This window comes from Harpia harpyja, chromosome 5 (assembly GCF_026419915.1).
Source record: "Harpia harpyja isolate bHarHar1 chromosome 5, bHarHar1 primary haplotype, whole genome shotgun sequence".
NCBI lineage: Eukaryota > Metazoa > Chordata > Aves > Accipitriformes > Accipitridae > Harpia > Harpia harpyja.
This window is the reverse complement of record NC_068944.1, coordinates 18,648,637-18,673,260: the sequence shown is the minus strand read 5'-3', so window position 1 is coordinate 18,673,260 and position 24,624 is coordinate 18,648,637. Positions and strand designations below refer to the sequence as shown.

General features: G+C 39.6%; 1 protein-coding gene across 1 annotated transcript in view; it reads left to right on the top strand.

The window, feature by feature from the left end:
- The window catches only part of LDLRAD4 (low density lipoprotein receptor class A domain containing 4), a 284,146-nt gene that overhangs the window by 32,665 nt on the left and 226,857 nt on the right, over positions 1-24,624 (top strand). The window contains exon 2 of the mRNA XM_052787366.1: positions 11,459-11,589. The gene's annotated coding sequence lies outside the window, so the exon portion shown is untranslated. The remainder of the gene's footprint in view (positions 1-11,458; positions 11,590-24,624) is intronic.

The following is a 24,624-nucleotide window of genomic DNA, read 5'->3' as shown; positions in this document are numbered from 1 at the left end:
ATGGTAATAAGCAGTTACAGTCCCTTTTACTTGACAAATGAATACATTTTTTTCCCTGCTCTGTTCACTGAAGATTTCTTCTGCCTGTCAGGTTCAGATGTCATGCTGCAGCTGTGTTCAGGTGGGCCAGCAGGAGATAGTACAAGGATTTACTCCCCATTTTCTTCGCAGTGGCAGTGTAGGGCATTGATAAGACCTTGGTCAGAACCTGTTCAGTCAGGACAAGTTACTTGTATCCTGCAGGTCTCTAATGCAGCCTACTCTTGTCCATCTGTCTGTCCCACCCTTATTCCGTCATACTTCCTTGTAGGATTCATTTTCTAGGTTAAGAAACAAAAGTGCTGTATCTTTTAAACCCTTAAATCCCTTGCCTGTTCTTGTTTCATGGGTGGGTTTAGCACTTATTTTCTACAGATGCAATGAAACATCCTGTTGCAATCTCCTCCTGTCAGTCACTTGACAGCTCACTTTCTCCTTTCAAAACAGTGACTCTTGATCTTCCCTTTCAGAAACCCTGCCGTGGTTGCTGTAATCACAGACCCTCCGAATTCTTGTTAACTCAAGTGCATCACAGTTTTAAACAGTTTTAAACTGTGTGTATATATTTTAAACTGTGTGTATATATGTGATTTACAGTAATTTTTTCTGCAACTCAAGGGGCTCCAAAGGCTAGTGAAGCAGCTTTCCAAACAAAGTCAGTCACAAATGTTGACTGGACAATCCTGGTAGATAAAGTAATCGGTCCGTCTTCAGTTTGAGAAGTCCCACACAAGCTCTACCAGTATGCCCTGACTCCTGATACTGAAGGTAAATGGTATTTCCTGCTTGATGTCACAGTTAAACCTGCTAAAGAATGTGAGATCTGATAGTGAGGTTGTGTTGTGAGGACTGCTTGTGGCACATATTTGCCAAGATACGCAACTGTTTATGACATTTATGTGAAGCATTTAATGAGTTAATGTTTTTAGTTGAAAGCGTTTTTAAATTGTATAGATATATTGCAGGTGAGAGCTCTGATGAATGAAATGTACTACCAGTTCGCTCTGCAAATCTTTTTCTAAAATCCTAAATTCTAAAATGTGTCTTAATGGTGAGCCAAGAAGGAAGGTCCTTTTGGTTGCCTGGAACAGCTTCTCCAGTTCTGCACCTGGACTCTTCTCAGCATCTGCTTCCTCACTGTCATTTTCTTTTTTAGCCCCATTGTTTGAGGAGGGTTTCTTTTTTCCCAAGTCGTGCTAGAATTGCCCTGTGGCGTGCCCTCTTCTGTTCCTCCATAGCTTCCTATGTGCTTTCCGTACACTCCTCTCATTCCTCTGCTGGGGTATTCTGGTGGCAGCTCCCACTCGTCACAGCTGCTGCCATTTTCCCTATGTACTGCATAAAAAGCTGGAAAATACCAGTTTCAGGACTACCTATGGAGCTCACATATTTTGGTTTCTTACATATGATGAATGAGGTTTGAATTCAAGATCGGAGTTGGGGGCCTCTTCTGCCCGAGGTGAAAGATTAAGAGTTGTGGCAAACAGAAGAGTGCATCCTGCGTGGGCTGGCCCCTGGGAGCGGCTCTGATGCTCAGCTGGCTGCCCTGGAGTCTGTGGTGGGGTCCTGGATGTGCGTGTCCTTTTATTCTGCTTCAGGTAATGGACCTGGTCAATAGGGATGGTAATACACTGGCCAGTTGTGCAAACACATCTGGCCCTTGTGTTCTGAGAAAGCCGTTGTAGGTGCATGGATGAGGGCTTGCTTTGGTTGTACAGCGTCTGCGTTGTGGTCTGGTATCTGAAATGCTCCAATGCAACAGCTGTTCTGGCATGTGTAAAGCACAGGTCAGATAGTTCTGCTTCCCAGGGAGGCAGATGTGCAAGTTCTGGGTTACATGGAAGTACCAGTCCTAGCGATGAGAGGATAGCGCAGAGATCTTGGAGCCCTAGGTGGAACTCATGGTTCCTCTCAAACAGGAAATTTACTTTGTGGAAGAAGGTTTCTCTTCCACGGTTGAGCTTTTGCCTAGCATATGGGTAGGTAGGAAGAGTTTGCCTAATGTGTGATAGTTACATAAAACATGCAACGTCTGACAGATATGAAAAAGGTTATAATAAATGATTCCTTTACATTCCCTCTCTGAAAAAGCTAAACAAAATGATAATACAAAGTCCATCAGATTTTCTTTATGAGGTCCTTTACGTTAGTGCGGAAGCTCTGGCTGTGAGCATGGGCTAACAACAGCTGGATCTATTTGAGAGCTTTCTGCTAGGCAAGTATTATGCTATTTTGAATTACGGTGTTCATTTTGTTTTTATATGCTATTGCTATTAATACTTGTGTATATGTGGGAGATTATTTCCCATATCTCATCTCCATTTCCAGTTCTGCATCTGCTATAACCCAGAGATACTAGAGGCTGCTTGAAGTTCTCAGACTTTTTTTTGGTCTCCTTTCTCCCTTTTCTGTCTTTCCCATTTTTAAAGCTCTACTGGTTTTCCAAAGGATAAAGTGAAGTTAGAAAAAGACATAGAGTTGTATTTAGGAGCTGGGGATTATTTTGCTTTACTGGAAATATGTAACCAAGTTGGTGGTTTGGAAATATTTTCATGAGAACTGCTTGAGCTAGAAGTTACTGAGACAAAATTCCATAAAAGTAACTGTGAACTCCAGTTTATAACAAGGTCATTGTTGGCAGCCTTCAGTTCAAAAACTTTCCGTAGTTGCACAAAAAGAATAATTATGGATCAAAGTGATCTGGATTTTTTTTGGCAATTAAAAAAAAAAGTCAACATTTGGATTTGAACCCTACTGTGACTAGCTCATTTCCATTCAATTTTTACTCTGTATCCTCAGTAAGTATGACACTGAGGAAGAGAGGATGGAAAGAGACACTTTTTTCTATTTAAAATTGGTTCCGCAGGATGGAAATTTGGCAACAGGCATGGAAACTAAGCAACTCTGTTTACAGAGCTTTCTGCCTCTCCATATAATGCAACCAATGAGAAAGCTTGAATAAAGAGAGATTTTAATGATGAAGCCATACTTTTTTGAAAATTTTCTTTATGCTGCTTTCTTAGTCTTTTTAGCTTGTTGATAAACTAGTTATTTGGTGTGAGACATAATGTAAATTGAGGGTGCCAGTACTCATCTTGTGTCCTGTGCTCTTCAGAGCTTCTCGCCACCGTTCACACGCACGAGCCAGCCACAAAGAGTCTGGAAGGGGTGATACCAAAGAAGCTGAGGGTGTTACAGATACTGCTAGGAGAAATGTTAGGAGGGAACTTTTATGAGAGGAGTCATTGCAGGTTTCAGACATAAATTTAAGGGTTGGGCTGTGGCTACTGTTAATGCAGGAACACACGGGAGTAAGTGGAATCCATTTCCCATCTCTAACTCCTACAAAGCATTGTCAGATCTTTTCAGAATTCAGATGGGTGTACCTGTGCCCTCCATGGTGTGCTAGTGGGAAACAGCTAGGGTGGGAGGCTGGAAGGACACAGTTCCCTGCGCCATTAACTTAATGATCAGGAAAAAAGGATCCGATAGGGAGATGGAAATGAGTCTATTAATCTGGTAAAGAATAGTAGAAATTTGCCTAAGATCAAGGAGAAAACTTAGGAGAAGCTGTAACTTGCTGACTCAGAAAATTTCCTGGTGCTATGCAGTTGCTGGCAGTCCCAGACATCTGGCAAACAGCAGGAAAATATTTTAAATTTTTTAAATACTTGCTTACAAAAAGTAAGTTCCTCAGATTAAAAATTGTTAGAAAAATGAATAAAGTCTTGTCTTCACTGAAGAATTACAAGAGGAGAAATTGTTGTTGTTGTGCGTGTGCTGCTGCTTAATCATATATGGAGCCATATATAAAGGGGAGAGGTGGGTGGTACCTTAAACTCCCTGGCTGTTTGGCTTCAAAATAAGCAAATGCTTATGGATCTTTTTTTTAAAAAAAAAAACCAACAACAAACAAGCAACAAAGGGGCAGAAAATTACATTCCTTTGTTCCCTAACATTTTGTCTGCAAAGATGCACAGTTCATCTATTGCAAGGATAATACCTACTTCACAACGCAATATTTACAAATATGTTACCTGAATGAATGCAAGCTCTGCGGGAAAGTCAACTTTTCTTTCACAAAGGGAAGTGCCACCTTTCAAACTTTGGGAAGCCCTTTGAGAGGGTGAATATGCAAGTGAATAAAAAAGATCTGGGTGGCATTAAGAGGTCTTTGACAATGTTCTTTACCAGGAGGAAGCTGAGCAGCTGTGCATGAAGGAGGGTCACATCATGGACTAATGTGTGGGTAAAAGATGGGAAGAGTAAGGTGGGAATAAGTGGTCCCTTCTGACAGTCACCAGTGTAGTTGGACGGGTTGGTGTATTCAACATATAAAAAGTACACTGGAAAAGGGGCTTGTTGATGAAGTGATGAAGTTTGCTGATGATACTAACTTGCTCGTGGTAGTAAGGTTGAAGTGAACCATGAAGAACTGGAAGAGTGCCTGATGTGAGTGTGTGACTGAGTAGTAGAAGGAAAGGTAAAATTCAGTGCAGATAAACGTGAAGTGATCTACATGGGGAAAAATAACCGTGATTACACTAAAAAATGACAAGCTTTGAGCTGACAGTTACCATGGGTGAGTCAGTTAACAGGTTATGATAAACAACAATGTAAAACAGGAACTCACTACTCTACACTGATCAGAAAAGCCAATCAAATGCTAGGAAATACTAATAAAGGAATAGAGAATTACACAGACAGCATCGTTGTTGCCTCTGTAAATTCACAGCTCGCTGGCATCTTGTATAGCATGTGCAGTTCAGGTCCTCTCAGCTCAGAAACAATACAGTAGGACGGGAAAAAGTTGGAGAAAGCAGCATTCCGAAGAGATACGGAAAGGCTTATGTACAAAGAAAACTGGGACTCTTTATCCTGGAAAAAAGAGACATTGGAGGATATTCTTGAGGTCTGCAATATTGTGAGTGATGGGGAGGGGGTGCACAGGTTTAATTGTTCACTGTATCTTCCAACATGAGTCCTAGGAAGCATCAAGTAAAGTAAGAGTATAAGCAAACAGGAGAGAGGTAGGTCTTCTTAAAACACTGTGCCAAAGAATATTGCGTTTGCTGAAAGTTTACATGGGTCCACTTTCTGACACTACTTGCTCAAAAAAAAAAATTCTGTAATTGTGCGTATGATGTAATGGATAGGTATGCTTTGAAACATTAGTGTTTTCTATGGTCTTTTGCAGTTTTGTGTAGCCTTGTTTTTCCTGCAGTAGGTAACTATCACAAGCCTATAATGAAAAGTGAGATAAGCTCATTTAGCTGAATTAAGTGGCCTCCCTATATGTATAAAATTATTGGGATCCTTTTTTAATGTGTGAGGAAGTCTTTTTGGTTTTCCTTATTTAGTCTCCCAGCTTCCTCAATTACTTAAGAGGATATAGTACCTTTACTTGGATTTTAAAAAGCAGTCTTGGATTTAGTTTCTAGTAAATGTCTCCACCATTCCCTTTGTCCCTAAAAGATAACTCTCTCAGCTTGTTTGAGATCTTTGGTTGCGCACGTAGGAGAAATACTTTAAGTTATAGTGGTGTGGGTTTATTCGCAGCCCTGGATTCTCACTAAGGCATTATGCCTCTTCAGGCACACATGATGTTGTTAAAGAAGGTGAAATTGTGCTTTAGCCCTAAAACATGGCACGTTCCTTCTCAGTGCATTGCCAGCTTCTTCTGAAGTGGTCCTTCTTTAACCACTGTTACTGAAATACCAGGTCCCAGGTCTGGTGCAAAAAAGCAGTTGTTCGTGCAGAGAAAGCTAGGAGCTCTCTGCCCCGGTATCCTCATCTTAGCAACAGGGCATGGTTTTCTTGAATATGCCTCTCCCAGTTTTGGAGGTGATGCTGTATGTTGCTGAAACAACAGGTCTCCCATTGAAAGCAGAGGAATAACGACAACACCGAAAGCTTTTAGCTGCAACTCCCCGCACCTCGCCGGGCTGGGTGAGCTCATTTCCCTTCTTCCCAAGGTCACTCACCTCAGTAGCATCATATGTTATGTTCGTGTTTGAAGCGCATTCACTTGCCTGTGTTTTGCGCATGTTCTGTGTGTTTTATGCCTTTCCCCGCTCCATTCCCAGCGCCTGCATTGTATTCTGCACCTTCGCTCAAGATGTTAACAGTCATCCTTGGCAGCCTTGTCAGGGACCCATGGGCTGGCCTCTGTTGCTCGGGCTGTCACATCCTTGCTCCTTGTGCTATATCTAGTCTGGGGATTTCCGTTTCCCGGACCAGCTGGAGAGCTTGAGTGTGCATGCACGAGGCTCCCTTGCTCGCTGAACCCTGAGGAGGGATGTGGCGGTTTACCTAGCGACTCTCCCTGGGGCAACTCCTCACAGCACTAGGAGACCTTCATTCATTTCTATTCTGATGGGCACTTTCTCTTTTAGGAAGCTTCTCTCTCTTATAGCATTATTTGTCTGTGGAAAGGGCCAATACCCTTTTTGGTTATGCAGTATCTGGTGTGATACTTGCGTGTGATGGACTTGTGTGTAATGTTTTGCTTCTGAAATGAGAGACAAATCTGGGGATGGTCTTGAACACGGTTGCAGAGAAGGCACAAATACCAAAGTTTAATGGGAGCCCTGGTTTCCTGATGGTAACTTGTTGTGCTAACAGCAGATTCATTTGTTTCCTAATTAATCAGAAAGAGTGTTCTTTTTATTTCAGCCATCTGGTGGAGAGCATGTTGTTTAGCTTCTTGCTACTGCAAATTGGAGCTACACAGGAAAAAGGATGTTTCAACTTCTGTTTTTGGCTTGTTTTTCTAGGTTGAGTCAGTACAGAGCATGTTAAAACATACAGTAATCAGTTGCAAAGTTCATCTCCCAAGGATTGCAAAAATTTAACTTTAAGTTGTCTTTCCTGAAGAGACAAGATGATGATATTGATGGTTTAATTGCTTATTATTACTTGTTTTATTCCATGAAATCAATTGTCAAGACAAAAGCGAAATTTCCTTAGTGAACTGAAGAACTATTCTAGGATACTGAATTTGTTACTGCTTTGTAGAGAACATACAATGTTGCTTTCACATTTCTTCTTTGGATTAATGTCAAAAACATATTGCCTGTCACACAATTTGTCGTTGAGTGTGTCATTAGCTTGCTAACTCCTCACAAGGATCTTAAAACATTGCATTTTTTTTTCTCCAGAAGTCCCTTTAGCGCAGCCTTTCTTTGGAAGCTATATTGTTCTTGTGGAACATTTTCCAAGGAGCAGTCTGTCCCTATGCGATGTTTACTGTATTTTTTGCCTTGCAGCCAGCAGATTTTAGTACAAACTCGCCTGGGGGTGGCCTTGTCCTATTTTCCTCTTAGATGGTTCTGGCATTTACAGAGCTTGGGAGATCGTGCTTCTGAATTTTCCAGTCTGAAGAGCTCAAGCCAAAACAGCAGGGGAGACAGCAAACCTGTACGTTGTTTGGCTTATGGCAGCTGGGCCTGTTTTTCCTTTGACCTAAAGCAATGGCAGATTTTCTTGGGTTTTGTGTGGAGGAGGGGGGAAGTGAAGAAGATGAAAGATATGTGAGGAAAACTGCTTTATCTCTGTGCTTGGAAAAAGCAAACCTTTTATTCGCCCCACCCCAATCCCTCTTTTTGAACCCCTAACAAAGGTAACTCACTAAACTCCAAGCTATTTTTACATTGCGTGTAGAAATTTTCTTTGAGTTAGTTTATGAATACTGATTATTGATGAGAAGAGATATAGTGCTTTGTTTTAATATTGCATTAACTTTTTGAGCAAAAAACTCTTCTTCTGTTGTAGTACCATAGTACTTGCAGAATTAGAGGACTGGTTCCTTTGCAGTGTTTAGTGACATTTGATAGCTTTCCACCAACCTGTATTTTATCCCTTACCTATTGGTCAGTGAAAGAAGCTCTTGCCAACTAGGGCCCAGAGTCTCTGCTGGGGAATGAACTTTGATGAATGAATGTGGGAAAATAGGAAATGCCCCGCAGATGGGTGGTTTGGAGAACATAACAACTCTTTGAGTTTGGCCTTCTGCTCGGAGAGCCTTTGTTGTCTGTAAACAGTCTCCACAGTCATCCCCTCTAAATGAGGTTTCCTGTGGAAATTAATTTCACTGTTGCTGCCTTTTACGTGCCCTAGTCTTATATTTATCAGCAGATGTTTCAGTTAAGTTTTACATTTATGTAACAGAAATATTTATTTGTGCCACAGAGTGAATTTATTCCTAGAACAATGGGTTTGCATGTGATTGTTGGAATCCTGAGCTCATGAATTCCAGGAGGATAGGAGAGTTTCCTAAAAAGTTTGTGAGAACAACCGTGAGTGTTGAGGCTGAGTACGTGTTTGAAGTGGAACACAAATTAACACTGCCTATGTGTGCCAAGCGTTTCCAAGGGACTCATAGTGATTAAACCAAACTAAACCCCATCATTTCTCTAAAGATTGATAGGGTTTCTGCTTGTATGTCTACAATAGTGTGGGACAAGCTGGTGACAGATCCTGAGCCTCCTCAGCTGAACACAAAGGGAAGGAAAAAAATTAATCTTTCTCCGTGTTTTAATGTTTTCTCCCTTTATATTGTTTACTTTGTAGTTTTTCCTTACAGATATGTGGGGATCTTCACAATGACTTGCAGGAGAAACTATTGTTTCTGCTGTAGTTCTGGCAAGAGAGTATAGTGCAGAAGCTACGCAGCTGCTCCTTCTGTGAGGAAGCTGTTTACCAGCTTCATAGCACACATGCTCATCCAGAATAAGAATCTTCTTAATGGGCAGCTTTGATAAATTTCCCACCCCTCCTCTTGTCCCCATTTGTAGCCCTCTGAGTCAGTCAGTGATACACCCAAATCATGTTTCATCCTAAAGGGAAGATTACTTAGATCTGTATGTGGATGCAAGAAGCAAGGGGAACGTTAGAGCAGACACACGTTAGTCTAAATTTTTCCTGTTGGGGTAAGAAGGGTCAGCAGAGAGCTGGTGCTGTAGAACCAGCAGCTCCAGCCTCTCTTGGCTGAGCAGTGGGAATGCCTCGGGCTGTCGGAGTGGGCCAGGAAGGAGCTGAGCCTTTCAAAAAATACGCTGGCTTCAGAATCATTAGGTGTGTTATGTAGGTAAGTAGTCCAGTTTTGCCTAGCTGTTCTATATTTCTTTTCCTCTCCTCTTTCCATGCTGCAAGTCAGTGTTGCAATATGAAGCTTTCATTACTTCGTAGATTGCTTTGTTACCTGTCACCTGACTGAAATGCCCTCACCTTTGCAAGCTTTGCTCTTTGTGCATAGGGAGACTGTTTAAATTAGATACATTTAAAAAAAAAAAAAAAAAGTAGTCCATTCTAAGGTGGTAATTATTTCATTTTCCTTTAATAATCACTTCTTTATTCTTCATCTAATATGAACTTTTTCTGCTTTTTGTTGCCCTTTGTTCTACAAATCCAAATGGGCTGTAGTGAATTCTTGTTTCACATCTTCCCCTTTTTTCAATGATTGTCCAAACTCTGAAGGCAAAACACAGATAAAGGACCCTAAACTTCTGTGAATGTTCTCTCTTGGACATTAGTACTGCTCCTCACCTCACTTTTGTCACTAAATGTAATAATTCCTATAATTTATCTTCTGATATTTAATACTTTTACTGTTGCCCTTAGGAATAGATTTCCCTCCCATGTTAAACTTACTCAGGGAAGCTGTAATCACGACTTACTAATTTCTCTCTTCTTTTAGTGTTCTTAAGAATGTCTTCCTTAACATTAAGTAGCAGATCTGGTAGATTCTTTGCTGGTATTAATTGCTGTGTAACCAAGTGCCCTTGAAAGTCAGTTATATAAATGAGCAGCCTTGAGCTGGCCATAAGAGCGATGCTGGCTTGAGTTTTAATTTAATAATTGAGGAATTGGAACATAAAATGGTTCTTTGAATCTAAAATAGGATAGAGTCATATTCTTTATTAGACAAATTCTAATTGCATGAACTATGATATATCAGCAGTTTAACATTTAGTGTAGGTGGTCACTTTGCATGCAGGTGAGCATTTTAGATACCGTTATTATTAGGAAGAAGCCTTGCATTCAGTTGCCTTAAGTATTTTTAGTTGAGTATTTTGAAAGAAATTACTGATATGTTGTGGCTTTAAAATACCAGGTGGAGCCTTTCTTGAAATATATTCTTTACATCTGTTTTCTTCCTTTCTTAACTTAGTTATCCTAAAAGTCACAATTCTTCTGTAAAAGTTTGTTGTATTTTTCCTGAAGATGCATCATACTTGGATCTCTTGGTTTACTAAAAAGTACATGAGTTCTGGACAATGGAGGGCAGGTACATCATCCAAATATTGTTTTGTCTGTTTGGGTAAAGGTTACTCATTTTTACATACAATGTACGCAAAAAACGGTGGATGCGAAGTTATTTGCAAATACAGGCTTGGCAAACCTCCTCTGGAATTCGGAAAGGGTTTTCCAGCTCAACTTAGTCATTTTTTCCCAAATGTCTTGGCATAACTGATCACTCAGGAGTGACATATGGTAGAAACATGCTCTAAGGGACAAGTCTCCCGGATGGCGCACAGCACCACACAAGATAGACAGATGGTGGCTTATTCAACCTTGGAAAAAGTTTAATCCTACATATTGGCACGGCGGCCTGGGTACTAAGAGAGAGGCACACACATGCCTGTGAAATCTGATGCGAAGCTTTGGTGAATTTGCTTGCTATTACTGAAAGAACTAGAAAGATTGAGCTGATATTACACAGCATGAGTATCTGCAAAATTACATGTTCAACATGCTATCCAGAAAAAGTGATGTTCTCCAGAAAACTGGAAATCCCAGAGTTAGCAGAGCACTGCTGAACTTTTCACAGCTGTTTCTAGACTAAGACATGTTTATTCGACAAAGCTGTTGAGTATGTAACTTACCCACTAATAGCTGTTGATTAATTGAGGTGTCTAATAGGAGAAAAGGTATTTCATGTTTTTCATGGTTTTACTTATGTTTCAGGGGTTGCTATTGGTTTTGTGAAGGGTTTTAGCACTTCACAGCACAGAAACTGTAACCTTTCTTTCTCTTAGGTAAGTTCAAACAAAAAGTTACAAATTCCCTGATGCTAAACTTAAATTTATAGCAGAAAATGCAAACTGTTCGTTACAGTTTTTTTAAAAAGAAGCAGAACATCATCAGGCCTTTCACTTTAGTATTTTTGGGTTTAAGACAGTAAAGAGGGAGACAGAATATCTGACATGGAAAACTGCCTCCTTGGTGTGGCTTGTTGAGATACCTAGGGAAGAACAAAATCTGCTTTGAATTCTTTCCGGAAACCCAGTAGCGATTGATTGATTGATCTTCTGGAGTCAGTGCCGTGTTCTGTAAGGGTTTTGAAAATAGTGGCCCACTGAGAACACAAAGGATTGCCTGTCAAACTTCTTTTCCCCCCACTTTCTTTTTCTTGTAGATCACGCTCAATATTCACAACCAGAAGGAAAAGGAAGAATCTCATGACTCTCTGGACTTCAAGGATATCATTATGTTGTGTTGGATGAGTTTAAACTAGACAAGACTTCTTTCTGAAACACTTCCAGAAAGGTAAATATAATTCAAACAAACTAATCTTTTGCCACTAGAGGAATACTTTGGTCAAATTGATCTTGTGCCAGTAACATTTCAGCCATACTGTACCACAACATAATTTTTGATACATGTTTTTTAGCAATACATATAAGTACGTGGTGGTGTGTGTGTGTATACATATATATCCATATACATAGCTATAGCTAAACCTTACTAGTAATGTGTAGATATCGGAAGGTTTTGATTTGTTAGCCCTGGTATTTTTTGTGGAAATGTATTGGTTTCAAGGAATTCTCATAGGTGCAAGAGGTGGGGAAGGAAGAGGGAGAGAAGTAAGATGCCCAGAGCAGCCAGCATATTAGTAATTATTTGCCTGGATGCGGAAGACCCAGTTAATGTTTCTGTTCTACCTAATGAGAAAAATTACTTGAAAATGAGATCCTAGCCACTGAACTATAAAGTCAAATGGCTCATTCAGCATTGACTGACACATACTTTTAAAATATGGTGCGGTATGAGACACACAGAGCGAGCCGCAAAGAGACCAATTCAATAACCTGTTGTTGAGGATATGCATTGAAGAAGTAAGAGATGTCAAATCCTTGCTTTCAGCTGAGGGTGCTCTTGTGTAATATAAAAATATACTTACTTTTGGGTAGTAAAAATAAACATTCACTCTTTCTGAGAATGTGAGTACCTTTCAGGTACTTATTTTCTTGTCACCCTTTTTCTTCTGCTGTGCTCCATTGTGAGAAATGGTGACCGTATCATAGCCAAACCTGAAGGCCTACAGTAATTACTGCAGAACTAGTGCACTCTTTCCGATTTCTTTTTTTTCATCTACTACAACTAATTATTATAGGACTTAGTGAATAAAAATTTTAATAATTAGATTTTTCTGCCCAGGTGCACAGTCAGCAAAATATGAGAGCCATCAAGTGTACTCTCTGCTAGGTACTAGGACCCTACAAGAGTTTCTTACACACACAGTGAGTGTTTTGGTGGCCCATCCAGCCCCCTGTGACAGAGTCCTGCCTTGCTGTCACGAAGCATGCCTGTGGGCCTTCCAAACATCATTTATTTGTGAGAAAGAGAGCTACAATCTGGTGAGATGATTAAAATTCTGCAGATCCACAGCTGGCACCTTTTTGACCCAGATCTGAAGCTCAGACTCAGAAATACTTCAGTCCCTTGAAATTTTATGTCATGCTTCATAGAATTGGTGTTTTTATAATTCATAGGCTGAGCATGATCATATCATTGTTGAATCGCTGAACGTCAATGTGTGTGAATCAGCCATCTGCTGTCAGGGCTGAGTCTTGTGTCTCCTGGCCAGTGACGGTAGAGGTCATTAAACCATGATGGTGCTCTGTCAAATGGAATAGTTCAAAGTAATAACATGGCTGTGTCCAAAAAAAGCTATTTTTCTTCAGCCTACTGGTAGTAATGACATTTGGAGGACTGAAATAGAGAAAGAGGAGTTGTAATAGAGGAATGGAGACTGTGTGAAGACAGAGATGTGAAAAGTTTGGATGTTTGAGAGGAACAAAGGCTGGCTTTTGTAGCAGGGTTTTTGAGTTAATTATGGAACCAAATGAGGAACGGAGAAACTGTCTACACAGGAGAGAAGCAGCCTTCAGGATTTGGAAGAGAATCTGCATATAATAGGGATTTTTTGAGGGCTCTGATACCTAGGTCACTGACCTGAGAGTGGTAAGGAAATGGAGATATACAGTGCATGTAGTCTTATTTTATTTTGTCTAGACTTGCATACCTTGTGCACTTCCCAAGTGGAGAATGATTGGGTATTTTGGAACTTGTGCAAAACTTGTGCATGTTTTGTTTCAACCACCAAATGTCCTGGAAACCCAGCATACCTGCAAGGTTAGATCCTTGTGTTAAACTTGCTGTGAAATCTGGGCAGCATGTGGGTTAGCATTAACGATGGGATCCTGTGCCATCTTGCTCTGCCAGGTCATGTTTCTTTGGAGATATGGTAATCAATACCAAAAAAATCTAATGCAGAAACTAAGAAAAAATTTGACAGGACGTAACTGATCCAAACCAAAGGAGACCAAAGATGGTTAAGAAGGGACAGACACAACTTTACGTGCAGTGGTGGGAATTCTACCATACTAGTTCATGCAAATTGCTGCCAGGCTGTTGAGAGAGCCTCTGAAGTGAAGGTTGAGCTGAAACTTTAAAAATCAGGGCTAAGCCATCTGCCTGCACACCTCATGGAATACCTTTAATCTTTATTTGTTGCAGCTGATTCCAAAATGTACTCTCAAGAGGTGTAGCCAAACAGGAGGAAAGAATGATTTAAAAATGCTCATTTGTTCAGTATCCACTGGTAGGAAAATGTGAAGTTGTAATTGTCTTCTATACTTCCCCCCCCCCGCCATTGGGAGATTTTTTTGAGGTATTAATTCCTAATTTAGTACTTAATCTCCCTTCTTTCTTCCCCTCCTCCCCCCAGAAAACCCCAGGCCCCACTGGTTTAAAAATACCATGTAGAGTTGATGTAACTAGATGTAGGTTGTGGTGTGCACAGGAGGTGATGTACCTCTCTTAAAATCTTAAATGCAGGTAAAGCTGAAAATGGCTGCGATCACTTTTATGCTTTCTGTCTATCCCCCTTTGTTCTCCCTCCCTCCCCCTTCCGCTTGTGCTCCCTTGCTCTCTCTTTAGTATAACACAGTTGAACAGCAGTGAAGTGTAAAATGTGCTTTTGCCAAGGTCAGTTTCTTGTGATTACTCGCCTGTGGCAACTTATGCCAGTTGCAACAGACTGAGTCTCAGCAGTCCACAAAGTCACACTGGTGCTTATGCAGAGGACACCCAGTGTAGGTTACCGTAGCTGTAGTCTGGAATAGCTTGCAAGGCTGCTGAATTTTAGCAGCTTTATTTAACTCTTCCGACCTAGCTTGCACTTGCTTCAGTGGTTTGGAGTCTGTTCCATGAAGCGCTAGGTTGTCCTGTTCTCTGGAGACCCTGGAGGAGGATTTTGCATAGATGAAATACTTGTTGTTAGAGGTTGTTTCTTTTCTTATAGTGGATTGTCAAATTTCAGGAGTTACTTGTAAATGAAGAAAAGATAAATTAAGGCATCAGACACACGTATCTTCTAAATATATATATATTTTTTGTGGTTGGCTTGCTTTTGGAGAAAGTCATATCAAATACTGCTGTATTGACATTGACAGAAAAGAAATTGTATATCAACCTAGTAAGAAGTATTATGGAAAAGTTTAAGAAGTAGTTTTTTAAAGCAAGAACTTAGAAGATAGTGACACAACAGTCTTTGTACCACCTTTAAAAATGTTGTATACACTCATAAGCATCAAATAATTTTTCGTTTAGAAGCTAATAGTGATTTTGACTGCTGTGACTGAGGAATGAATGTGAGATTCAAGAACATCTGTTTTAGGAGATAAGATTTGTTGGCTCCATTTTGTTGTGCAAACTGGATTACCCAGTGGAAGCAGGAGGGACCTCCACTTTCATTCTCCTTTCTCACATATAAGCAAACACCCCTTTATGAAAAAAGTTATATTTAGAACAGAAAAGCATGGACTTCCTGTGTTACGTTGCTTATTTGTACTATCATCAACAATATACATGATTCTGGAAATACATTTGTAAGAAGCATTTAGCTCTTGAGCTTTGTGACAGTGACTTTGAGGTTACCTGTCCGTCACTACTGACTAGCAGAGAGGCAGTAAGAAATCTGGATGATCAGCTGAAGGGCTAGAGCTGAACTTTGGTGACCTCTGAAATTCAGTTAAGTGCAAAATTTCATTGCTTAAAATTGATTATGCATTTGATTAATTTTGAAACTGTGTTGCTGTATTAAGCACGGCTCTCTCGTGTTTGGTTTGGAATGATTCCTCAGCACAAGTAAAATAATGGGTCAGCAATTGAGTCTTCATCCTGTAAAGACCCTTGCACAAAGCGCACAGGAATATTCCCGTTGCGCTCAGTGGAACTCCCCACAAAACAAGGTGAGGAGTCAGAAGTCAAGTCATTTGAAGCACTTCATGAAGGGTTCATCCTGTATTTTCTGTTTAATCTTGCTTCCAGGCTTACAAGAAGTATTTTTATTGAGGAATGTTAGTTGTTGCTTTTTTGCCTATATGGAAGACAATGAAATTAATCTTTTGTTGCAAGTATGTTTTGGACATTTGCTTGTATGGTTTTCATACCCTATAGGATTCTATTGCTATTCCAGCCCCTATTCCTTTGCTTTTAATAACATTTTTATTGGCCCAACACTTACGGAAGAATATGCTATGAGAGCTGTGTTCAGACTTTGTGAAGATTGGTCTGTCTACTCACCTTTAAGGTAGAAATTCATGGTGGAAATGAGCAGTGTTTTGTGTGTCTGTGCTGTGGTATATAGGCCTGTAGCACTTGCAGTGATGCATGTTGTCTTCTGATTGTTAGAGAGACAGTGGCAATGAGCGTTACCTGTAGGAAGAAAACAACTGTACTAGTGGAAGCTGGTCTTCAGTCAGCTGAGAAATGAACAACTGGGTCTTCTTCAGTGCAGTAATATAGAAGAGTTGCGTTGTCCATGCTCACCAGAATTTGTCCCATTAATTTCCTTTAATCTTAAGAACTTGAGGAAAGGAAAGAACTATTCAGGCACCAAAGTTGGTTTTGGAACGTTCTTAATGACATTCCTGCAGTGGGCTGCTGCTGCATGTTCTGAGGATTTCCTCATCAGTACGTTCAGCACGAGCAAGCAGTTGACAGTTGAGATCGAAGAAGTCTGCACAAAACCCTGAACTCATTCAAATCTCTGTGCAGAGCTCCTAACCAGTTTTTTAAAATTCAGTAGAACTTCACTGTTTCTCAAGTTCTCACCTCCTGGATTCTGGGTGATAGCAGAAATGCTTTGCTACACACAATAAAGGTAGATGTTGTGGGTTTGTTTCTCGACAAGTGAGAATCCAGAGCCCTTGGAAGTCTTGCAAGATTTGCAGCCTAATTTTTTAACTCATGGGTGGAGATATGAAAGCTTGTTAAGGGATTTATCTGTGCACTTCCTAGTAGTTTTAAAGGGAGCTCTCCAAGTCAGTGTACTACTCAGCTTTGAAACATTTACTGTGCTAATTCAGATGTGCTGGAAATAAGCATTTTAACATATGGATAGAATCCTGCTTTTGTAATGCACCTGCAGTTTGTGAGTACCACAGGAGGTTTCCCTTTCTGAAGACAACCACTGCACTCTCATTGTAGAAGTAGAGGAGTACTTAGCATTTAATGTTCTCATTGCTGTATTAATTTTATTAGAAAGAGACTGGGGAAATGAGCAGTAAATTCGTGTTGTGCAGCAAAAACATCTCTCACCTTTCTTCTTTTTTTTTCTTTTTTTTTTTTTTCTTAAACTCTTAATATTTATCCTGCTTTTCCTCATAAGCATTCAGTTCTTATTCAGACATAGGGGAGTATCTGAGGATTAGGAGCCAGGTAAAGAGAAGTCAATAAATTTAGACAGAGTAAACGTTCTCAAGTTCTGTATAAAACAAATGTTCATTCCAAATAAAGGCCTGTGTTAATCTGAGGGAACAGTAACTCTGTAACAGTTAGCACCCCTACATCCTTGGAAGATGAAGGGGAGACCAGCTGATAAATTATGGGGTTTTGTGTTTCCCCTTTTAATGGCAAATTTATCTTTAAGTTTCTAACAGCTTTTAATAAATGCTAATTTTACATTTCAGTTATGATAAGACAGCATCATCCTGATAGTTTCCTTCTTAGCACATGGGCAAAATTCAGTGATCTGAAAGTAGGATTAGGAGGCAGGGTTTCTTACAGTTTGTTACTTACGGCTTTGACACCTGAATCACTGCATGGACTAGGATAAGTCTATAACATGACTTCAGCTTCCCCATGGGAGATGCTGGCTAATAATTTCCTGCCTCATGGGTGTATATGAAGATTAACTTCATGGAACGAGTGAAGTATTTATTTATAAATGATCGTTATTGATATGTCACTTACTTGTTCATAGCAGCGACATTGTAATACATTGCTCCTAAGGGGAATGTAAATGAGCACATAAAACAAAAGACACTCATTCAAGTAATTTTCATCACCCTTTGCCAAAGCATGTGTATTCAGTAGTGTCCACGTTAGTGCTTACTGTTTTGATGATTTTAAAACATTAAAGAAGAAATGCCACTGAATACGAAGGGAGAACCCAAGGTCATGCTCACTTTTTCTGTCTTAAGATCGCACCTACTGGAGTGTCTTCGGTAATCTTTCTTTAAAGGCCTGTTAACTGAGAATGTAAGTGAAGCAGCATACATTTTAAATCCAGCTACATTTTAGAAGTTTAATCTTGTCACCCGTTTTCTGCAGTACAACTATCATGTATGATTAAATTGCGAAGTGTCCAACAGCAGCATGGTGATTTAATTTTTTTAAATTTCTCACATTTTTCTTGACTGAGGCTAAAGAGGAATAAAATATTTTGCCAGTCCGTTTCCAGTGTCAGAGCTGTCATTTGGCCTGTGACAGGAGATGTGGGGAAATGAGCATTACTTTACATTTCTTTCAGTGGTCAGCTTGAGGGATGTGACTGAACAGCAAGGTCATACTGGGTTTTGAAGGAGGGGTTTTTTTAGATGCTTTTACTATTTTATTAGCTCCTTAATGAAAAAGGCCCGTGGATCTTTATTTTTTGTTTCTTTATAGGTTTAGACTTATGTATTTTTTTCTACTATCCTTTAAATATTAAAAATCATCTTGTGATAAATGTCCTTCGGGTTTAAACGGGAATTGCTTCACAGAGCCTCTTTTTTTTGGGTGTGGGTTGGAAAGAAAGAAATGAGATAAATGTGAAGGGCAGAGGAGGGGGCATGCACTTTGAAAACCCAATTTGCTATAAAAGCTGAGGCACAGAGGTCATTTTTGACATGGTGCTGAGTATCTGAGCTGTTGTCTGAAAGGGGAGCAGTGGTGATCGTTCTTGCACCCGTTGGTTCCTCTGCCATCATCTCATCAGACTGAGATTCCCTTTTTTTAGTGTTGTAGTCTAATTTACCTAAACCTTACATGTGAAAAAAGAAGCAAACTCAGCAGCTTCACTGAATCTCAGCTGCTTTTATAAATTCGTGTTACCGAAGATGCTGGCAGTGACTGGGTTGCACCTTACTGAGTCTTTCCCTGCGGTCTCAGTCGGAAAGGTCCCATTCCCTTCACCCCCACGGTGGACACCAGAGCTTGCACCCCAGACCTCTGTAGGGGACAGCGCAGGGATGCAGTCCGACACGCTCGCCGTCCTCTGCAAAAGACTTCATGGCCGGCAGGAGCTGCTGAAGGTTACTGGTCATGGCTTTAAGCCCTTGTTATGAACATACGTAACAGAAATGCTCAGAACTGAAAAGACGTAGTTAATTTAATGTTATGTTTTTGTAATGAAGGTGAGAGTTTGAGCTTCTATCTAACATTATTGATGGAGCTTTTTTTCTCACAAGAATTAAACCTGAAGCAATGACTTATGAATCATACTTTGTGTCCCACTTACAGACTCACTTGACTCATCAGTGATTTTTCTTCTGGCATGATTTGGGAGAAATGCCAGTTATTTTTTTCATGTGTAGTTTTTAATTATTATTGACTGTTGCATAAAGATAGAGATGAAGGCAGTCCAGCTAAACACCTGGTTTTATTTAGGTCTGTGCTTCTAAAGAGTCACATTATACAATAAAGTATTGTATGATTGCATAAGAGACAGTAGAACACGAATTTCTGATTCTTCAGTGTTCATGTCAAACAAGGATGGTAACAAGTGAGTCCTAAGAGCTCATTGTTATGCTCATAATTCCTTTGCCTTAATAGTTTCCAGATGTGTATGATATAAAAAAAAAAAAAAAGGTCATATCTGGAAAATACCTCCTGCAAATAAAGCCCCAAACACAGAGGTTTTGATTTCTAGATTTTCTTTAAGCCCCTCACTATCTAATGGTAATTTGCATTTGTAAACAAATTACACTGGTCATGTAACTTCTGCCATACTTAATAATCCTTATTTTATTGGGTAACATTATTTTTAATGTTACATTTATCTTGTAATATAACCAGATGCACAACATTTTTCAGTGGTAATTTTGTGGAAACTTGAAAAGCAAAGCCCAACTTCAGTAGTGCTTTCTAAGTTTACAAACTTATAAGCATCTAGAATTAACACATTAAAGCACTATAAGAATAGTTTCTCTTATTAAGAGCAACCATGCAGCTTTTTCTATATTAACCTGTTTTGTACTTACTTTATTCCTATGTCCAAGATCTAAATAGTCTTAATGTTTTTTGTAGAAACTATAAAAGCTTTTAGTTAGGCTTCTCAAAACCTCCGTTTGTTTAGATTTGCATCCATTTGTTAGCCTCAGTAACTGAAGTCTTACATACAAACAATAAATAATCTGTTTGATATTATATAATCTCTTCTCACTAGATGTTCATTGTCAGAACTTGACTCAAGGGATTTGTTTCATGCAGTGTAACACTTCTTTGCAATTATCTGTAAGGAAAACAACTGGATGTCGCAGTTGCACAGTGATGGAGCTATGCAAGGCATTTCCTTAAAAAATTAAAGTATATATTTTTCTGCTGTATATGAAGACTCAAAATCCGTATCTTCACTCCATGACCGATTAGTAGATACTTTATCCTTTAACTGAAGTGAAATCCTGAACTGAAGCATCTTTAAAAGCCAGTTTACAGAACTGATGATGTAAAAGTTGCTGGAGCAACTAGAGGAGAGAGAAATGTGACAGACATGTAGGATATCCACATGCACAGACTATGGGCAAATGATGTATTGTAGGTAGGATGCACAGATTCTCTCTGCAGGTATGTGAGGACCCCTCTTCTCCTGCATCCTGTTGGCACGAGGCCATTCATCTATGAGGAATGAAATCCACTTGATTCTTATGTGGCTAAACCAGGCTTCTTAAATTATTGGCATCAGTTTGAGCCACATATTTCTTTTGCGTTATACAATGAATGGGAAAACTTTCCTTCGAAGGAGGGAAGAGAACTGAATGATAAATGTGAGGGTAATATTTATTACAGAGCTTTTCACTGAAGAGTAATCTTCTCTGATATGACCAGCTCTTAATTCCCGGTAACTTTTTCCTCCTTTCAAATTGACCAAGTAGCCATCCTTAATTCAAAAAGTAAAGAAAAACTTGCTCTCGAATTCCCTATTTCTGTTCTCTGCTGGAGGCATCCAGTTTTGTTGATAATGATCTAATCTGTTGCATAACCGGAGAACGCTGAGCCTGCTGCCACAGCCTGCTTCTTTCTTGGCACTGTGGGAAGGCTTCAAAGAGAGACTGTGTGTGTGAGGCGACTGCTCTACCAGCAAGACCAAGGGGATCAAAGCATATGTTTAGAAATGGAAAACAACAAAAAGAGAAGCGGTTACCACAGAGTTGCCATCCTGAAACAGAAACCAGTCTCGCAAAAATGGAACTATTTTCAAGTTAAGGATAATTATTTCAAATTCTATAGAGCAGGAAAAGATCAGGGATTTTTAAGGAAAATTCATCAAGATTTTATTCTGTAGATACTTATTATGGGGAAGACTTTTTCAAAAAAATGGATGTGTTGACAATTGTATGCAGTTTAATTGTTTTTGCATGATTTTACACTGCATCACATTGCTTTCTTGGCTCCTCTGATGTTTTCAATTAGTAAGTTTTAAAATGAAATTATTTGAAAAATTACTTGGAAGTAAGAAAAAAAATTGCAGGAAAGTTTTATGTAGTAATATTCTTTGAAGGTTGGACAGTTGTTTCAAGGTTGCATTTAATGAGCTTGGGAAAAATACAGTGGTTTGTGGTGTGGGTTTGGTTTTTTTTGTTTGTTTGTTTTAAATTTTATAATAAATGGAAATAATTTATTTTTAAATTTATGATTAAATCATCCCCCAACCTTTCGATGAAAATGCCTGATTGTTCAGGCGATATCTAATTTATGAGCATCTAATTTATCTTTCAGTGAGTTTCGTGAATCAAGATTAATTATTATTCCTTGTACTTCAGGTATGGTTTACATTGTGATGCAAAATTGGCTTAAACTGATCCTTTTTCACTGTCAAATGTTCATTTTTTTTCACTTACAATTCTGAATATTTTTCTTTAATGCCATAGGAAAATCTTAATATTTACCTGTGCTGATTTAGTATGCTGTCATAATGGAAGTGTAGGAATCTCAGCTGTATGTTACTAGGGAAACTTGCTGTAATATATGAAATACTAAACAAAAAGAAACCCTGCAGCTTTCACAGTGCCAGTTTTATGGCAGTGTCCTTGTCCATAGTCCATTTGTCCCTATCATTTACTGTGATAGTACTTTGTGGTTTTTATGATAGGGAAAAATGATAGTAAGTGTTTTTCCATACTCATGGACTCCCCATACAAGGGCGGCAAAGGAAAGTTGGAGATACAGTAAGCTTACTCTCTCCCTGCTGTCCTTGTTACTGTCTAGTCTTCCGTATGATGCCCCGGTGTTAATGGTAGTGACTGTCTTTTATTCCCATGGTGGTTTGGTGACTGGCACATAGATAGTGTTTTTCATATGCTGGGAATCCTAAGAAAAAACTGCAAAGCACAATGTGCTTTGCTCTTGAGAGAGATCCACTAAAGTGTTGCACCCTGATAAAGTCTATGGCACTCTTCTCACATGTAAAATCTTTGAATTATTGTTTAACTAGAGTTTTGGACTCCAGTGTTAGACACACTCCACTACTCCTGTTTTACCCTCTTCTTTCAGAGACAGATTCCTTACTATCTATACTTGCAAAATTACATGTGCTAATGATATCTTGTCCTGATGATTACAAGAGGAAGCCACATAGTTGGGATTTCTCCTTTCTTCCTTTGACCACTTTGCTCTCTGTGGTGGTGTCTGTTTCTTCAGTGGAACTTCCTCGCAGGGCGGGAAGGAGGGGATGCTCTGGCAGACCTGACCCTTTTGAGACCACAGCTGCAAAACTCTAGCTACATTTTAAAGAATATGAGCAATCTGTATCTTTTCAAAGATGTTATTTGTATGCAGAAATTATCCTGAGGGTCACAGAAGGTATTTTCCTTATCCAAAACTACCCCAGACCCTTTCTTGGAAGCCTCAGTCTTTGAAACTTTTCTCTTAAAAGTCTGTCTTTTTAACAAGGGCCAAACAAGATATTTTTTTTTGTCCTCCTTCATGAAACAGCTGAGTTGTTCTGACTGAAATTAAAATACTTCAAAAATGAAGACTTAAGGCAGAGACTCAGGATGAAAGATTTCAGATCAATTTTTAAAGCTTAGCAGAGTATTAAGGGATGGACAGTGCTCTGATCCCTAATTGTAACGCTGAGGGCCAGCTGTATTGATCCTCCCTCTTGCTGGAGAAGCACTATCCCAAATTTACTAGTTGCCATAATAATGTTATTTGATACGTGTTAAATAGCTGTTTAATATTTTTTAATATTTCTGTCTGTCATTCCCTTACTACTAAGATAGGTCAGTGGCAGTGAAGTTGTGTGTGCATAGTGGAGCCTCCTCTTGTCCTCTTTTTGGGTCATTGCAATCTCTGCTTTTGAGAGGCTTTTGTACTTGTGTTTTTGTCGAGGGTATTTCTGACAGGGGGTCAATGCTCAGATTGCTGTTTTAGTTACTATGGAGAAGATTTCCTGCAGGAAGGCTTATGCTCTGTTTTCTGAAGATGGTCAAACACTGTATTTGCCCAACTTCCCCTTAACTTGCAGTTCTGAAGTTCATTTCGTACTAGTTGTCTTTAGACTTTGGTTCACACGTGCTTCCTTTTAGCCTTTGCGATCTGTAGTGTCATCATGGAAAAAGGGAAAGATGAGGATCAGAATGAGAGGCGAATATATCCTGAAAGCCTGCCTATCACAAGGGGAATGAATGTAGTTCTAGTCTGATTGTAGGGTTTTGCTGAGAGAGAACTATCGCATGACTGTCTTGGAAGTGAGTTTATTGGAGATTGCTGGTACAGACTGATGTATGTCTGTTAGTTCCTCCACTTGTGGGTGTGATTTCCTTATGCAGGATGCTGGATTGTGGTGTTCTCCTTTATGTTGTGGAGTGGAGACGAGTCCTTTTAAATAAGTTTGTTTCCATAGGAAACATCCTGGGTCTGGGCTGAATGGCAACAAGACATGTGCTTTGGTTCATGTGTAGTTGTGGGGTTTTTTTCTGATATCTTCTGTAGTTTTTCTTTCTGTCTGATATATTGAATACCATTTGAAGAGGTGGCTACATTAAGGTGTAGTTCAAAGTGGCAGAAACCCACATGAAGCTGAAAACTTGATGCAGAAATAGATTGTGAAAGGTTCTGAAAGCATTTTATTTTCATCTGCTCTGTCAGCGTCTTTGCTGATTGAATGCTTACTCTTAAGCCCACTGTTCTCAGACTGGTTAGGTTGTGTGATTTTTATTTTTTTTCCCAAGCTCTCACCAGCGATAGGAAGGCAATACTGCAGCCTTTGAAGGGCCCAAAGGTTTGAGAGTATTGTGCTGCAATGTAGGCTTTCGTCCTGATCCTGTGCAGTCCACTGTGATGTGAAGGGTAGGAGCCTTTTTCTCCTTATCCTTTCATTTCTTTTAAATCACCTGTTAAATACCTGAGAGGGAGCAGACTTCTGGGGAAAAAAAGTTTTCCACATCATAAGAAAAGTTGGAGAAGAGGAGATTGAGAGAGGGAATGGTTTTCTAGGTTATGCCTGGAGGATTCTTCAGATTCAGGAAAGGCTGCAGAACATGGGGCTAAGCCTCAACATCCTTTCAAATTCCTAACTAAACTCAAGACAGATCAAACTCTCATCAATTATCTGTAAATGCAGAGAGGTATTTTAAGGGCTGGCGTCGGAGTCTGAAGGCATAGGAAATGCTTTCTGGTCCCATTTTTTTCAAGGCATGTTATGGGATAAGGAAGGAGTCGACTTCTATAGAGGGTCTTAAAGCTTCAAAAATTGGAGGAATAACAATGTTACTGGATAACCCCTGAGGAAAGAGAGACATAAAAGCTGTC